The sequence below is a fragment of the Podarcis gaigeae genome (genome assembly GCF_964106915.1).
Source record: "Podarcis gaigeae genome assembly, chromosome: 16".
Lineage (NCBI taxonomy): Eukaryota > Metazoa > Chordata > Lepidosauria > Squamata > Lacertidae > Podarcis > Podarcis gaigeae.
This window is the reverse complement of record NC_139693.1, coordinates 6845006-6863102: the sequence shown is the minus strand read 5'-3', so window position 1 is coordinate 6863102 and position 18097 is coordinate 6845006. Positions and strand designations below refer to the sequence as shown.

Sequence of the window (18097 nt, the reverse complement as noted above, 5' to 3'; positions counted from 1 at the left end):
ATGCAAAATGCATCAGATTTCTACCACATCCCTAATTGTGCAGGTTGTACAGCAAAAGGGGTGTCCGATTAATGGCTGGCTAAAGTTTCATTTTGTTTGCAAAATGAGGACGACAATGCAATGTAAAATCAAAATCCAGCAGCCAGGTGTTTTGGATGCAACAAAAGGTTTAATTCAAGGAAAAAGGAAAAAAGAAAGAGCAGAAGCAATTTGGACACTGGTCATTTTTCCTTCCAAGCAAGACAAGGTGCAGAATACAAACATGAACAAATTGAATTCAGTTCATTCAGAGATTTAAAATAGGTTTATGAAATTGGGTTGAAATCTATTTTAGCGGGAAGGGGAGCCTTAAGATGTGCAAAATCATCTAGAAGTCCCTTTCCCCAGGGAATTCTGGGAAATGAGTTTTGATGAAAGGTGACTTGAGATATGGATCCTTAAGGAAGAATCATCAGAGTGCCCACCAAACTACAATTTCCAGGATATTATAGAGGGTGAAGGGGAGGTGATGTCATCAGTATAAAATAGATGCATGTTTGTCCTTTTTAAAAAATATGGCCTTAGCCTAAATGGGGATGTTGGTAGAATTAGTGTAGAAGCATCAAATTTTGAGCTAAAAGGAAGAATATCAAACACAGCTATAGGCTGGATTCCTAGCATAGCTGATCTTCGCTTATTCCTGTTTAATTCAGATGGACACCTCAGCCTTTGGGAGAAATGGAAATTTATGCCAGTAATTCCATGGGTCTTGCAGCTGTAAATTCCTGGGTCATATGGCAAGTTCCTCTCAATTTAACAGGGGTATCCGCAGATGCTAGCACGACGCCCAAGGTGACCTTTATTCCTCAGGTAGCCCCGTCTTCCCAGGCCAAAGCCCCAGCCACCATAACCACAGTGGTCAACTGCACACGGTGTGTTGCCTCCCACATAAACAGGCTCGCAGCTTGCTGACAGAATTGGCCCTGGGAGGGTCACCACACTTGCAGGTGGCTGAATCACAACTTCGGCTGATGGGATCTGGTTGATACAAGAAGGCCTGACCCCAGACAGAATGCCCAGGCTGCCGGATGATTCAACAGCACCGTAGCCACGACCGCCATAGCCCCAGCCGAGACCTCCATGTCCCCAACCGCCATAGCCGAGACCTCCGTATCCACAGCCAAGACTTCCTGCTGATCCAAAGCCAACGGTGGGGGTGGAGGCACAGGATGGGACAGCGCACGATGGACCACAGTCAGCCATGGTGTAGTTACGAAAGTGAAACTAGAAGAAAACATATGATTGACAGTGATGAATTTGCATAAACTTACTCACATCGTACTAGAGGAAGAATGGACACTTTCTTCCTTGAGATGTTGCCTTGTCAAATCTTAGAGATGGGTGGATGACTTCCCCTCCTATATTGCTGTTCCTAGGAAGCTGCCTATTTCGGATGCTGACGATTACCTTCTTGTGTATCCATTTAAATGCACTACAGTGCTACCTTGGTTGTCGAACTTAATTCATTCCAGGAGTCCGTTCAACTCCCAGAACCGTTCGAAAACTAAGGCGCGACTTCTAATTGGCTGCAGTAGCTTTCTGAACTCAATCGGAAGCCGCGTCGGAAGTTCGGCTTCCAAAAAACATTCGCTAACCGGAACACTTACTTCTGGGTTTGCGGCATTTGGGAGCCAATTTGTTTAGGAGACAAGCTGTTTGAAAAATAAGGTACCACTGTGTACATTTAAAGCATTCTCTCTCTCTCTCTCTCTCTCTCTCTCTCTCTCTCTCTCTCTCTCTCTCTTAGTTTTTTAACATATCATTTTCAACAGTAATTAAACATACTTTTACATCTTATACAACTTTTTTGACTTCCATCAATCACCTCTGAAAATTTTCCAATCTAATCACTTAATATACATTTCTTAACAAAAAAAATCCTTCCAGTAGCACCTTAAAGACCAACTAAGTTAGTTCTTGGTATGAGCTTTCGTGTGCATGCACACTTCTTCAGATACACAAGATTTATTGTGTATCTGAAGAAGTGTGCATGCACACGAAAGCTCATACCAAGAACTAACTTAGTTGGTCTTTAAGGTGCTACTGGAAGGAATTTTTTTTGTTTTGACTATGGCAGACCAACACAGCTACCTATCTGTAACTGGAACTATACATTTCTTACTTCACTGTTACATTTAAATCTCATAACTACTATCTCTATTCTTTTCCTACTTTGCCATGTTTCATATATTCCCCTTGCAAAACTTCTTGTAGTCCTACTAGCGTAATTTGTTGATTACAGTTGCTCTTCAAATAGTTCGTATGTATTTCTTCCAATCTTCTGTGAATCTCCGGTCCCGCAGGTTTCGAATCCTTCCTGTCATTTTATCTAATTCTGCGCAGTCCATTAATTTTGTCTGCCATTCTTCTTTCATCTGAATTTCTTCTTGCACATTTAAAACATTATCATACCATTTCAAATGATGATGCCTCCCCTGCCCCTCGCACAGCCCCAATCCTGGCAGCTGTAGTTTGTAATGTGTACTTTGCCTTTCCCTGACATCACAGCAGCTCAGCGAATGAGAGCAAGACCAGTGGGATCACCCACTCCTGCCAAGCCTACCTGCTGTGAGATCAAAAAGCAGATAGCCAATTACTGCAAAGTGATAATCATTACCCTTGGTTGGTATGTGTACGTAGATGTTGAGCAACTTTTTAAGAAGCGGGGAAGGGGAGATTTCCTCATTATGCCCTCCCACCAGATGTCAAAGAGAAAAACAACTACCAGACTTTTAGAAGAAATCTGTTCAGGGAAGCTTTTAATGTTTAATAGGTTATTGTATTTTAATATTCTGTTGGAAGCCGGCCAGAGTGGCTGGGGAAACCCAGCCAGATGGGTGGGGTATAAATAATAAATAATAAATAATAAATAATAAATAATAAATAATAAATAATAAATAATAAATAATAAATACTATTAACTGAGGCTTCTTGGGACCAATTCCCAGGGCAACAGAGAGCGGGTAAAGGCTGGGAACACAGCAAACACCCATGAGATGGTTCTACCAAGCTTGTAATTTCTCACAGATTTTTGAGCTGACCACATCAAAAGGCTTATGAGAACTGGTTTGGTAAACACTGACTGCCTGGGTTGAGAAATAAAGGCTTGGGATTTCTGGCAAGAGAGCCACAGAAATAGTTTGCCCATGGGCTCTAAATCTAATCAGCATCCCAAATGATTTAGAGAGTTTCTTGAATTGAACTTGAGTCATCTCCTTCCATGCTCCATTTACAGGGATGGGGGAGCAGGCTCTCACTCCAGGCCAAACCTCTTACCCTCTGGACCCTACTGGACTTCTTTTACCTGGCTGGTAAAGCTCTCACCATACTTCTCACCTGCCCAGGTGGAGTGCAGAGAGGGCTGTGTGTCTGTGTAGGAACCTTTCAGATGTGGAATGTAGCTGGAATGAGGTCTACTGTGAAGAGGTAAGAGTCCACATCTGTTGCTCCGCCCACTATTGCCTCTGGACCCAATCACGTCCCTCCTGCCACCAGCATGTACCTCACCCTCAAAGGGATGTCCGTAATGGAATACATCCACTTTCAAATTATGCTTTGAAGACATTTTCTCTGCTTTCATTAACTTTATATCCATGAAACCTCATCAGTTTCATGAATTAATCTGCAATTCTTACTTAGTAATATTAAAGGCAAAGAGACCCCTGACCATTAGGTCCAGTCATGACCGACTCTGGGGTTGCAGCACTCATCTCGCTTTATTGGCCAAGGAAGCCAGCGTACATCTTCCGGGTCACGTGGCCAGCATGACTAAGCCGCTTCTGGCGAACCAGAGCAGCGCATGGAAACGCCGTTTACCTTCCCGCCAGAGAGGTACCTATTTATCTACTTGAACTTTGACTTGCTTTCGAACTGCTACGTTGGCAGGAGCAGAGACCGAGCAACGGGAGCTCACCCCGTGGTGGGGATTCAAACCACTGACCTTCTGATCAGCAAGTCCTGGGCTCTGTGGTTTCACCCACAGCACCACCCACATCCCTATTTAGTAATAACCCCCCCCAAAAAAAAAAAATGAGAGGAGGACAAAGGAAGGGGCCTTGAGTTACACCATTGTTCCATCTACCTTTTTTGTGCCTACAGTGCCTGCCAGTGGTACTCCAGGGGACATTCTCCCTCCTACCCAGGGGTGAAGGAAGGCATCGTGACACCTGGGGCGGGCGTCGCTATGTACGACACATGCACCGTATGTAGTGATGCCGCACATGTGCTGAACGTAGCGGTTTGCCGGTGGTGCTGCTCCAGTGATGTACGAACGGATCCTCCATCCATTGCTGTACCAGTGCTGGAGTGATACTGGCACCGTCCATACAGCGCTGGAGCGGCTCTGCTGGCAAACTGCTAAGTACACCGCATGTGCGCCGTCACTATGTACAGCACATGTGTGAGACAACGCACATGCGTTGTACATAGCGGTTTGCCGCCGGTGCTGGGATCCTCTGCTCACAGCTGCAGCCGCGAACGGAGGACCCTCCACATGCAGCTGTGGCGGCGCGATGGATGCTTGCGCTGCCGCAAGTCTCCGTGGGGTGACTTCTTGTCACCCCCGCAGACACGGAACCCCAAGTGCACCGCCCCCCTGTCCCTCGTTGCGACGCCACTGATCCTACCTACTGCTGCTGGGACCCTTTGCACGCAAAGCAATGTGCCTTAAAAATAATAAGATTCCAGTCCTCATGGTTCTGAATGAAGAAGCGATGGCACCACCCTGCAGATGGGACCCAGATGAATGCACCCAAAGCTTCCTGAATAATAATAAAAAACTTGCATTTTCTTCTTTCCCAGTTTCTGCTCATTTCGATATTGAATTCAATGGTTTCAGTGATCAATCCTGAGAAAGTGCTAGAGCATTGCAGGGGGCTGGATTAGATCACCCTCGTTGTTCCTTCCAACACTACAGTTCTTTCATTCTCTGATTCTCTGTTCAACTCCCAACCTCTCTTGTTAGAGTTTGGAGGGACTCCTGCCTAAAAGCTTGGAGGGTTATTGCCAATCAGCATAGACAATAATGAGTTACCTAGGGTGGGACTGACTAAATGTATGGCAGCTTACTACTACAACTACTACTACTAGTAATAATAATAATATTTCCATATGTCCTTAGCATTATTTTTAAAGACAGTTTGATCTAGCTAAGCTTAAAGATTTAAAAAGGGAAATGACTCCACAAAGAACTTATTTCAATAACCAAAACTATAAAATGCACTTGAAGACAGACATGTATGCCATTTCCCCACCAAATGCCTCCATAAGTTTCAAATCTCTGTCACTCTCTCGGTCTTGACCTCATCCTCTAATTCATTTACTAGGGGGTTTCAATTCCAAGAAGTATGTAACATTCACAAACCCTCAAAATAAATAAACAAATAAAGGAACCTGCTTTGAAAATAATTACTAAGAATGTGAGGAGTTACTTTGACCAGAGATGGGGGAACTGGTGGCCCATCAGCTACTACCCATCAGCCCCCACTAATACAGCCAAGAGTCAATAATAAAAAGAGTCATAGAGCAACAACATCTGGGGAGACGCAGAATTCCCTATCCTTCGCATTGTCTTTTGTCGAAACTCTTCTCTAAGTGAATCCTCTTTGCCTGGAATGAAAGATCTTTCTCAAGGTTGACTTACCCAGTTCTCTGGACAACAGAAGACTGATGCAATGTCAAGTTGTACTTTTGGTGGACTTCTGAACATTTTTATACCATTCTTGTCACCCATCCCAGGTGGTAAAGAACCTCCTTGTAGCGCCGCAGGGTTTAATTACCTACCCCAACTCAAGAAGCAGTAAACAATTGAACCCCCAAATTATTTTAATAAACTTAACACGCTAAAGCAAAGACTTCCTGTATCATGTTCACCACTTGAAAATAACCACAGCAGCCCATCCTTTTAATGCTCCATTGCTCATTTTCTTTTCCCAGAACAGCAATTTGTCTTATGGGTGCTCCTTTTGTTCTGAAATGGCAACATGCTGTCCAGGAATAGGTTGCTGATTTTAGCTGGAAAACCTAGAGAAATTTCCCATGAGAAACTAGCCAATTCACACTTTGCAGAATTGGGTTTCTGCCTTTGGGAGGGGTGAATGTACTTCACTATGGCCCAGGAGAAAGAAACTCAAATTGCTCTCTTTGTCAAGAAGGGGTCTCCAAGCCACATGGGGCTTTAATCCCCCCCCCCCGATAAATATGAAACGCATAACATCAAATGCAACATGCATAACAAAACTTGACTCTGAACATATCCTTGGTGCTACAGAGGGGGGGAAAGGGGGACGGATAGACCTGAAGCAACACAAAAGGACACAAAACTAGAAGGACACAAAACTAGAAACAGAAATCTGGAGGACTAAAGGGAGTAATTTATAAATTTGCAAGTGTTTAGATACAATGGTACCTCGGTCTATGAACAGTCCTGTTAACGAACTATTCAAGCAACGAACTCCACGAAACCAGAAGTAGGTGTTCGGGTTAGTGAACTTTGTATTGGAAGCCGAACAGTGGAAGGGCACCAGCAGCGGGAGGCCTCAGTAGGGAAAGCGCACCTCGGTTTAAGAATGGATTTGGTTTAAGAATGGACTTCAGGAACAGGCAGGCCCATCTAACCCATAGAGGCTAGTGGTGCGGGGCACCAAGTTCTGGAGGGTGCCTGGCAAGAGTCCGGGGAACACCGAACGAGCGGGCTGAGTGAGCGAGGGTGCGTGCGCTTCTCCCGCTGAGTGTCGGCTCGGTTTTTTTTCTTTTAGCCTGCAGGCGCTGAATTCTGCAGGCCCACTCGTTCGGTGGTCCACTCGTTCGGTGGCCAGCTGAGCTGGGAGGCGCCGCATCCAGCCTCCACCTCTTCTCCACTGGAGGAGCCGTCCTCCAGCTGCTGCCCGCCTCCTCCAGCCCTAAAAAAAGGTCGACAGCTCTGGGAAGGAGGGGGGCACTGGAAGGATCTTTGCACCATGACTCTGGGTATGCTTAAGACGGCCCTGGGAACAAATTAAGTTTGTAAACCGAGGTAAAGGGACCCCTGACCATTAGAACCAGTCGTGACCGACTCTGGGGTTGCAGCGCTCATCTCGCTTTATTGGCCGAGGCAGCCGGCGTACAGCTTACGGGTCATGTGGCCAGCATGACTAAGCTGCTTCTGGCGAACCAGAGCAGCACACGGAAACACCATTTGCCTTCCCGCTGGAGCGGTACCTATTTATCTACTTGCACTTTGACGTGCTTTCGAACTGCTAGGTTGGCAGGAGCAGGGACTGAGCAATGGGAGCTCACCCCATCGTGGGGATTTCAACCGCCAACCTTCTGATCGGCAAGTGCTAGGCTCTGTGGTTTAACCCACAGCGCCACCCGCGTCCCTTGTAAACCGAGGTACCACTGTATAATACCAGTCCATAATGGACAATGAAGATCTGGACTGCTCCCTGTTGCCAAAAATAAATTCAGCACATGGAAATCAAGCAACTAGGCTACTTTTTAAGGCTGCCTTGCCTTCTCATCACTATCTATTTGCCTGTTCCACTCATTGCCTCCGTCTCTTGCAACCTCCCTCCATCTAATGCATTGATTTGGCATTGCTTTTCTGCTTGCCGTTCTGACCAAGGAGACAAAGGGTTTTGGAACGTTTGGTTTTTGGAATGGACTTCCGGAACAGATTAAGTTTGAGAACCAAGGTACCACTGTATCTCCAGTTCTTTGCAGAGTACAATAATAAGTATGACAACACTAAAAGTAGTAATTATTGGTAAATCCCTGTTCACTGGACAGAATGAAAAGGGCAAAGGGGGAACATTAGCACCCCCTACAAAGGAGGGAAGGGCAGAATCAAGACTAATCCGCCCTTCTAAAAAGTTATATTGGGGAAAAAACAAATCACTGAATTTCATAACATGGCATTATTATAGAACAATTCTGCTTAATTAGCAAAAAGACAAAAAACAAAACAAAACCCAACAGTTGTGTTTAGATGACAACTGATTAACACCTTGAAACTTGTTTGTTAACACCTTACAAAAGATATTAGATGCTCTCAATATATAGATTAGTCAACTCTTTTGACCTGTGGCTATTGTTTCCCATGAGGAAGCAGGAAACATTGGCGAATTAAGAAGCTTTCAAAACCAAAAATGCTCCCATTTGCAGACTTTGCACAGATGACATCTTCTGAGAATATGTAGCTTTAATCAAGTCATCCGCACCCTTGTAAATGTTTTTCTGTGATGCTCACATATGATTTGATGGCCTTAAATGTTCTAATTGCACTGGAGTTTCACATTGCTCAATAACCTTAAGAATAGCATGTCTTCGAAATGCCCCCCCAAAAATGTAAACCTTGAAAATAAGAATATTGGCTTTTATCAACTGACCAAACTAACTGTGAATCTATTTGGTCTTCCTTCAAGATTCCTCCACCAAAAGAAGGGAGTCACACACACCATCAACAGTCACAATGGCTCTCTTTTTATGCAAGGGGTGTTAATTGGGGCTCTAGCTCCCATCATCTCCGGCAAGCATGGCCAACGCTTAGGGATGGATTTTATTGTATGATTGCTTAGATCAGGCTTCCTCAAACTCGGCCTTCCAGATGTTTTTGAGACTACAATTCCCATCATCCCTGACCACTGGTCCTGCTAGCTAGGGATCATGGGAGTTGTAGGTCAAAAACATCTGGAGGGCCGAGTTTGAGGCTTAGATGGTCAGGCTAAATTTGTGGTGTATAAACCTGATCCAGACTTCACAGCAGATCTTGCAATGGCCAGATCTAACCTCCAGGTTCATAGACAGTGTGTGTGGCTCCCTTCTTTACCTTTACTCCTCAAGATAAAGGTAAAGGACCCCAGGACGATTAGGTCCAGTCAAAGGCGACTATGGGGTTGCGCCGCTCATCTCGCTTTCAGGACGAGGGAGCCAGGGTTTGTCCACAGACAGCTTTCCGGGTCATGTGGCCAACATGACTAAACCGCTGCTGATCGGCAAGGACGGCGGTTTGAATCCCCGCGATGGGGTGAGCTCCTGTAAATATCCAACTATAAAGCTATGCTGGAAGCTGCCAAGAGTGGCTGGGACAACCCAGTCAGATGGCCGGGATACAAATTTTTAAATTATTTTTTTACAGTGGTACCTCGGGTTAAGTACTTAATTCGTTCCAGAGGTCCACTCTTAAACTGAAACTTTTCTTAACCTGAAGCACCACTTTAGCTAATGGGGCCTCCTGCTGCCACTGTGCCGCTGGAGCATGATTTCTGTTCTCACCCTGAAGCAAAGTTCTTAACCTGAAGCACTATTCTGTAACCTGAAGGTTATGTAACCTGAGGTACCACTGTATATCCAAAGGAGCTGTATCTTTCAGAGGCCCACATCTTCTTCCACTCTCAGGATCCACACAGAGGGCTTTGTTTGGGTTGTGTGAGAAAATTCTTTGGATTCAAACAAATTCAGTGAAATATAATAATAATAATAATAATAATAATAATAAAAATAATAAATGCTTATTAGGGACCCCTGACCATTAGGTCCAGTCGTAACCGACTCGGGGGTTGTGGTGCTCATCTCGCTTTATTGGTCGAGGGAGCCGGCGTACAGCTTCCGGGTCATGTGGCCAGCATTACTAAGCCACTTCTGGCAAACCAGAGCAGCGCCGTTTACCTTCCCGTCGGAGCGGTACCTATTTATCTACTTGCACTTTGACGTGCTTTTGAACCACTAGGTTGGCAGGAGCAGGGACCGAGCAACGGGAGCTCACCCTGTCGTGGGGATTCAAACCGCCAACCTTCTGATCGGCAAGTCCTAGGCTCTTAGGTTTAACCCACAGCACCACCCGCGTCCCAACTAAATAAATGCTTACAACGTATTAAAAACTCCAGCTGGAACTCCAGCTGTGTCCTCTGCTCAGGGCCTTTATTGGTGTCCAGGGATTGAGCCTTCCTGGGAGTAGTCGATGGTTGATGGAGGGAGGTTGGGTGACAGGGAGGGAAATCTTGGTCTTCCAAGGTGAGAGGTTGGGAGGAGAAAGCAAAGATCTCAGGTGTGAGCTGGGAAGGGTACTACCTTCTGTGGGTGGTAAGAGTTAAGCACTAACTTTTAGAGAGGACTCCGTGTTCTTTTTTTAAAACTCTCCTTGACTGTTTTTGTTCTTGTTTTTTTTATTCACGTTAGTTTTCTATATATTATTGTATCATGAAAAAAAGACTTTAATAAAAATATTAAACCTAAAAATACCTGCCACTTTCTTTGTGCTTATTAAAAAAAATGGACTTATTAAAGCAAAGCTACATTACAAAGGAAGACTGGTATCTAAATTAAAAATCAAGAAGGGGAGGCTCCAAACCACTGATGATGCCATCTGAACTGTATAAAAGTTCAAGACACACTGGGCTCTTCACTCGATTCCTCACCTTTCCATTGACTTCTGCTTCTCAGAGAACCAGGTAAGCCCAGCTTTCATGAATGTATTTTCAATGGTTTGTGCATTATATTAGACAGTGTAGATGCATGCTGACATCTTCACTTGATCCCTTACCTTTCCATTGCCTTCTGTACCTCAGAGAACCAGGTAAGTCCAGCTTTGGGGAATGTATACGATGGTAGCAATACTTAAAGTAGACCCATTGACATTAATGGACATGAGAAACTTGAATAAATCAATTTCACCAGGCCTACTCTGAGTAGCACATCATTAGACAGAAGCCAACTGGAGCAGTAACTCTTTTATCTGAGGTTGAAAGATCAGAGGCAGTGTGTGTCCAACTGAACTTCGCTGGAGAAGAGAGGACTTTTGGTAAGAGGTGTCCTTTCAGAATGATAGCACATAATCTGTGTTGGCCTCCCAAGGTCAGAACCAGCCCCTTGAGTTGGTCCTCAAGACAGAGTGGAGGTGTACTCAGGTCATACTTGTGGGCTCCCCAAGGTTTGCCACTGTGGGGGGGAAAGCTAGTAGACTAGATATGTCTTTGCTTTGATTCATCAAAGCCCTTCTTATGCTCTTTTCTCCTGGAAACTAACATGTGGGTAGAGTACACTTCTTGCAGAATCTAAAATTCTCACGACTCCATATTAAACCAGTTAACATTCCCAAGCCATTGCAGTCATTATTGATGCTGTTTCCATGAAGATCTTCACGTTGGGCAGGGTTGGGGAACTGATTGCCCTGCAGATGTGTTTCTACTGCAGCTTCCATCCTCACAGACCACCAACATCTGAAGTGCAACAGGATCCTCCCCCCTGATGATGGTGGGCTTCCCATGGGAGCATAGGAATGGCCACCAAGAGACAGAGTGCTGGACTAGATGAGGATGGTGAGGATTTATTAAATCTGTATACCAAGCTTCATCCAAAGATCCTAGGTCTCTTCACAACAAGGAAGTGCAAACTGAGAATACAAAATACAAAATAAAACATAAATAAACCAATACCACCACCCCAAAAAACCACATTTTAAAAGCCATAGAATGTTAATCAGCCGAATGCCTGGTTGAAGAGAAACGTTTTAGCGTGGTACCGAAAAATATGCAAATGACGGCCCTCAGATGATGATCACAGGCTCTGCTTGGTTTATATGAGGAGAGGAGGTCTTTGACATGTTGCAATCCTGAGTCATTTGGGGCTTTAAAGGTCAAAAACAGCATCTGGAATTGGGCCTGGAAATTAATTGGCAGTTGAATCAGGATCGGTGTAATATACTCCAACTGTCTTGCTCCAGTGAGCAACTGGGCTGAATAATAATAATAATAATAATAATAATAATAATAATAATAATAATAATTTATTTATACCCAGCCCATCTGGCTGGGTTTCCCCAACCACTCTGGGCAGCTTCCAACCAAAAATTAAAACAATACAGCATCAGACATTAAAAACTTCCCTAAACAGGGCCGCCTTCAGTTGTCTTTTAAAAGTAAAATAGTTGTTTATTTCTTTGACATCTGGTGAGAGGGCATGCCACAGGGCAGGCGCCACTACCGAGAAGGCCCTCTGCCTGGTTCCCTGCAACCTCGCTTCTCGCAGTGAGGAAACCACCAGAAGGCCCTCGGCGCTGGACCTCAGTGTCCGGGCTGAACAATGGGGGTGGAGACGCTCCTTCAGGTATACAAAACCTGGGCTGTTTAGGGCTTTAAAGGTCAGCACCAAGATTTTTAATTGTGCTCAGAAACGTACTGGGAGCCAATGAAGATCTTTCAGGACCCGTGTTATATGGTCTCGGTGGCCGCTCCCAGTCACCAGTCTAGCTGCCACATTCTGGATTACTTGCAGCTTCTGAGTCACCTTCAAAGGTAGAGCACATTGCAGTAGTCCAAGCTGAAGTTACTGAACCATCTTCAGAAGCAGCCCTATGTATAACGTGTTGCAGGACTCCAACCTAGAGGTTATAAACAACAGGACCTAGGCTATTCTTGCACAACTGGGTCATCAGCTCAAGCTGATGGAAGGCCCTCTTTGCCACTGAGACCACCTGAGCCTCAAGCAACAGCAAAGGATCCAGGAGTACCCCCAAGCTACTTGCCTGCTCCTTCAGAGGGAGAGTAACCCCATCAAGAGCAGGCAACTTCCCATCTGCCCAGTCTAGGGAACCTCCCACTAACTGCCTCATTTCTATCTGGAATGAGCTTCAGTTTGTTGACTCTCATCCAGTACATTACCAAAGCAAAATAGTGGTCCACCACATCCACTTTCATACCTGCAGATGACGTGTGCCATCAGCAAACTGCTGACACCCTACTCCTCTCAGCAGTTTCATGTAGATGCTAAATGACATAGGGAATAGGCATGAACCCTAAGGAGTCCACATTGAATCCCCAAGCATCACCCTCTGGAAATGACCATCCAAGTAGGATTGCAACCACCTCAACGCAGTGCAAAACTTGGACAGCCGCTCTAGAAGCTGCTGAGACGTCAATGAGAATTGACATGGACACATTTCTGCTGTCTCTCTTCTGACAGAGGTCATGATCCTGTACCAGAAGGGCTCTTCTTATGGGTAACAGTGAGGGAGGGCCTTTGTACAACACTATAAATAGCTAATGTGGTTTCCTCCAAATGATCTGGACTTCAACTCCCAACATTCCTGAGCATGTGGCCTGATTGATGGATTTTGCATTCCAAATCATTTGGAGAGCAACAGGTTGGCTGCCCCAGGTATAAATATTGCATTCCCCTTTTTGATATTTCTCACTTTGTTTCAGATTAACCTCCACCAACCCAACATGGTTCGCTGTGGTCCATCTTGCGCTGTCCCATCCTGTGCCTCCACCCCAGTTGTGGGTTTTGGATCAGCAGGTCATGGCTACAGAGGTCTTGGCTATGGCCTTGGCTTTGGTCATGGAGGTTTCGGCTGGGGGCATGGAGGCTCTGTTGAATCCTCTGGATCCCTTGGCACCCTGGACGGTGTTATCCCTTCATGCATCAACCAGCTCCCACCAGCAGAGGTCGTGATCCAGCCACCTCCCAGTGTCCTGACCATCCCAGGGCCCATCCTCTCTGCTAGCTGTGAGCCTGTGTCTGTTGGAGGCAACACTCCATGTGCTGTTGGGGGTTATGGCTATGGGTACGGCAGAGGGCTCTTTGGGGATGGTTATAGTTACCTTGGAAAGAGGTCTTTGTTGGGTGGCCGTTCTGGTATCTGTTCATACCCCTGCTAAACCCAGATGGATGACCCCCTTGAAAACTCAGAATTTGGAACTGTGATATCCTGGCTCATGCCTGAGTTCATGCATTCACATTTCAGAAAGGCTGAGTGTGCACATTGCTACAGGAAAAGAATGCAACTTGTGGATGCTTAGCTCCCTCTGAAAAGCCTATTCTCATGCCTTTTCTTGCCTTCCTTTTTAAAAAATTTATGTATATGTCCCTCTCTTTGTCTTCTTATATATAAAACAGCAAGTCTGTTCTACAAGCCTCCACTCTACACTAAGCTACACAATCTGTCATATGTGAACTTAGAGTTCTTGAGTTAAAAGCTTTCCCCTTGGGTAGAAGAAGATGCAAGCAATTCCTTGCAAAGACGGTGCTCTGCCTGATTGGTTTAGCCTGTGTTTATGTGTGGTTTTCAGTGTATCTCATGATTTATCTCATGGATGGGAACCCTCTCTCTTGGCCCCAGGTGTTCTTGGACTCTAACTCCCACCATCCCCAGCCAGAATAGCCAATGGTCAGGGATGATGGGAGTTGTAGTCTAACAACATTTGGCAGGGTCTACTGTAAAAGCAAACTGTCTGCTCTGTTTTCATTAAAGCTCATTCTTCAATGTCTTATAAGCCTTCTTGTCTTGTTTTCTCTAATTCCGGGGGGAAATCTCCAGCAGAAAAATTGTTATAAGCCAGGGGTGAGAAATCTTTCTTTAAATATTGCATTTATCTGCTCATTATATACATACATACATGCATACATATGATTTGCACACACCCCCACACACACAGTGTTAAGAAACTCACTTATGTAACTCAAACGGAGTCCAAAGTTTTGTCTTTCTTACTTCAGATATTGTACATAACAGGGAGATATTCAAAGATGCAGAAGAAAAACTCACTCAGAACCACACAGCCAATAAGGGCATGTGCTAACTCAGTAAAGACCATCCCATTCAGCAATGCCTCCTGTTGGTTGATTTTCCAATATCAGAAATAACCTTTAAGTTACAGATCGAATGATCCCTGCTGTTGCACACACTGTGGGACATATCTCTCTGCATGCCATTTCCTGAGACACCCCTTGGCTACAAACCTTAATAAGCCAAATAATCCCTCAGCATCAGACTTTAGACCTGAATAAAAGCCTGTACATGGAGATATTTGACTTACATTCCAAGATAGATAGCAATTTGTTAGGGTGGTGGGGTCTTTGTCCAATTCATAATGCAACCGAGCCCTATGAGTCTAATCAATTCACATTCCAAGCTGAGCAACAGGGCCGGCCCTCTCATGAGACAATGTGAAGTCACTGTCTCAGGTGGCAGGATCTACAAGGGCAGCAGATTCGGCCTCCAAGAAATGGATTGGACACTGCTGCTGCCATACACTCTTTCGAGGCCATAACTGCATCCTGCTCAGCAGACACCCCCCCCCCATAACATCTCTCTAGTGGCCTCTCGGCAAACTGGTTAGGAGAACCCTGAGAAAATGAGGGAACTCTGGTCACTGTAGCTCAAAACATAGCTATGTTTTTATTGTTGTATTGTTTCAGAAAGTGCAGGGTAGGTGGGTTCACAATTAACTGGTCTAGACCTAACAGTGGGGACTGCCTTCTGAGGTCTTCCGGGTTCTTTGCTCAAGTGGCAGTTAGGCATTGGTAGGGGTATTGTTATGTAGATGTGTTGGGGGGGGAGGAGGAGTGCCATCACCTCCCCCAAGTATTGAAGGGTAGTCCGGTAAAGGATTCGGGGGGGGGGCTGCCTCATCCAAAGCCTATGGAGGCCAGGGCCTAAAGCATGCCCCCGAGCAGTGACCCCAGGGTAGTCCCTAGTAGATGTGCATCCCCCTGCTGGTGTTAACCCTTCCCGGTATTCAAGCAAACTGGCTGCAGCCGGATAGTTGGATAGGACCAATGCCTAAGCCAATACCACTCTTACCTGTAACCAATAAAGTTGTGACCAATTTTAGCCCATTAATCTAAAACAATGGTGCCACGTGTCTTTCTTCATACTGGGGGGAGGTGGGAACTTACTACGCAACAGCATCCTCCTTGGCAGACCCCCCCCCCATAACATCTCTATAGTGGCCTCTTGGCAAATAGGAAGTGCTACTGGTCTACACCTAACAGTGGGGACTGCCTTCTGAGGTCTTCTGGACTCTGCACCCATCATGGCCTTTGATTCCCACATCTAGCACTGGGTGAGGTTGATTTGATTCCCCTCAGTGTTCCCACCCAATGCATATCTTCTTTCACCCCCTTGTTCCCAACGTAGATCTTCACTCCCCACTTGTTCCTGATGTAGCTCTCTTCATTCAGCCCTTCTTCCCAGGCTGGGTGGTTTGCACCATTTTGCAGTTCACCTCAGGTGCCAAAATGTATTGGACCAGCCTTTCTGGGCAATTATGGACTTTGGCAATGACACTGTTCTCAAACGATACAGCCCAAATAGGGATGGGGAAGAAATTTGATTCAGTTAGCAGTTAATTGTGAACCGACCTACCCTGCACTTTCTGAAACAATACAACAACCAAACATAGCTATGTTTTGAGCTACAGTGACCAGAGTTCCCTCATTTTCTCAGGTTTCTCCTAAGAACTCTCAGCCCCCTTAATGAACTACAGCTCCCAGAATTCTTTGAGTGAAGCCATGACTGTTTCAGGTGGTATCATAGTGCTTTAAATATAGGATGTGAATGTGGCCTACCTCTTTGCTTCCCTCAAAATGCCTCCAATTTGACCCCACCCCTGCAAAGCTAAAACGTTTATGCTTTGGGCAAAATTCAGTAGTGAGCTAATGAAAGGGTTGTGTGCTTTGTTGATCACAGCAGCTCTTCATGAACGACTGATGCAGCTATTTTGCTTGCAACAACCCATCCAAATCGCACATCTTGTGTGGGTGATAATGGAGATGATTCTTGGAAATTTGTGCAAATGACAGAAGCTGGAGATTGGCCCACTATCATCTTGCTTTGACCCAAAGTTACTATTATGATTATTATTTTTAAATGCTTTTTACTAGGAAGTGTTGCTGACTCAACTGTCTCAGAAAGCTAAGTGTATGCTTGGCAATGATGGGGGAAAAAGAATTGTGAAAAGGCCTTTTTAGATAACATCTGAACAAGGTGCAGAACCTTATTAATGCACTGCCCCACCTTCATAGGAGCACATAATCTCTTAAAATTGCTGACATTTCATCCTGCTGGCTTTCTTCAGGATGGAAACACACAGTTTTCAAAGATATTAATTGCCAACAAGATTAGTGGTACTATACTATAGAGAGAACATGTGGTTGTTTTCATGTGCTTTATGTTTCCGATCAGTGGCATGTTTCTTGTAGGTTTATGAAGCTGAGTGCCCTTTCGATGAGAGAGTAACAGCACTGGTGGCTGGTGCCCATTGAGACAGGTCAGCAAGGAGACCCAACAGTGGGTGGAGCCACAGCCAGTGAGAGGCAAAAGCAACTCATTCTAGCTTTGTCCCCACCCTCCTCCTCTCTGGTGAGTTCTACAAGGAGAAACATTGAGGACAAGGAGAAGGGAGCTGACAGGCAGTTGAACTATCTGGCCTCGTTGTATGAAAGCAGGCAAGTGAGGGCTGGCTGGTTAGTTGGTGGGGCAGTATCCCATTCAACCCAATGAATCATCCCCCAATACAGGGATTTATAATGCCTTTGCAATATCGGTATTTTCCCCCATTAGTCATGTTTCTTGCCCTGTTGGATGGAGCAGCATAGATGAAGTTTTAAGGCTCAGGAGAAAATATATGGGATGGTATGAACAGGTTATCTGCTGAAGTTCAGTGAGATGTTTGAAAAACCACAAATCATTTCTTAAGACAGAGGTACTGCTGAGCTTTCCTAGGCAATGGAGTTTATGTAATCATTGGGGGGGGGGTGTAAGAAGAGCCCTGGTGGATCACACCACAGAAGAGCATTGATCTTCCCTTGGTGAGTTGGGGTCCACTTGTGGGTTGCAGCCTGATCCAAAGTGGGTTGCAACAGGAACACTACCACCATGCAAATATGTGGTAAAAGGTAATAAATGCAGGTATTGGCCAAAAGTGAGTCCTGGGTCTGAAAAGGGTGAAGATACTTGCTCTGGACTGTTTCCACAGTGGCCAGTCAGATGCCTCTATGAAAACCACAAGCAGGACACAATGACAATAGCCCATATCTAGAGCTAGCCAGCAGGGGGGTGTATATTTGGTGACATAGTTTCTCAGCAAACAGCACATACAGTAGGTAAACTCCCACAGGAAAAAGAGATGCCCACCAACTTGGATGATTTTAAAAGGGGATTGGACAAATTCATGGAAGATAAGGCTCTCAGTGTGGTGTAGTGGTTAAGAGCAGTAGACTCGTAATCTGGTGAACCGGGTTCGCGTCTCCGCTCCTCCACATGCATCTGCTGGGTGACCTTGGGCCAGTCACACTTCTT

At 45.3% G+C, this 18097-nt stretch overlaps 2 long non-coding RNA genes across 2 annotated transcripts; one reads left to right on the top strand and one right to left on the bottom strand.

Annotated features, from left to right (window-relative positions):
- Positions 1 to 149: 149 nt before the first annotated feature.
- On the bottom strand, positions 150 to 5736 carry LOC310833537. The gene is made up of 2 exons (XR_014558763.1): positions 5681 to 5736; positions 150 to 1263 (listed from the first exon to the last, which is right to left on the bottom strand). It is a non-coding gene; the product is annotated as an uncharacterized lncRNA (long non-coding RNA).
- Positions 5737 to 10418: 4682 nt separating this feature from the next.
- On the top strand, positions 10419 to 14288 carry LOC310833517. The gene is made up of 2 exons (XR_014558738.1): positions 10419 to 10466; positions 13218 to 14288. It is a non-coding gene; the product is annotated as an uncharacterized lncRNA (long non-coding RNA).
- The last annotated feature ends 3809 nt before the right edge of the window (positions 14289 to 18097 follow it).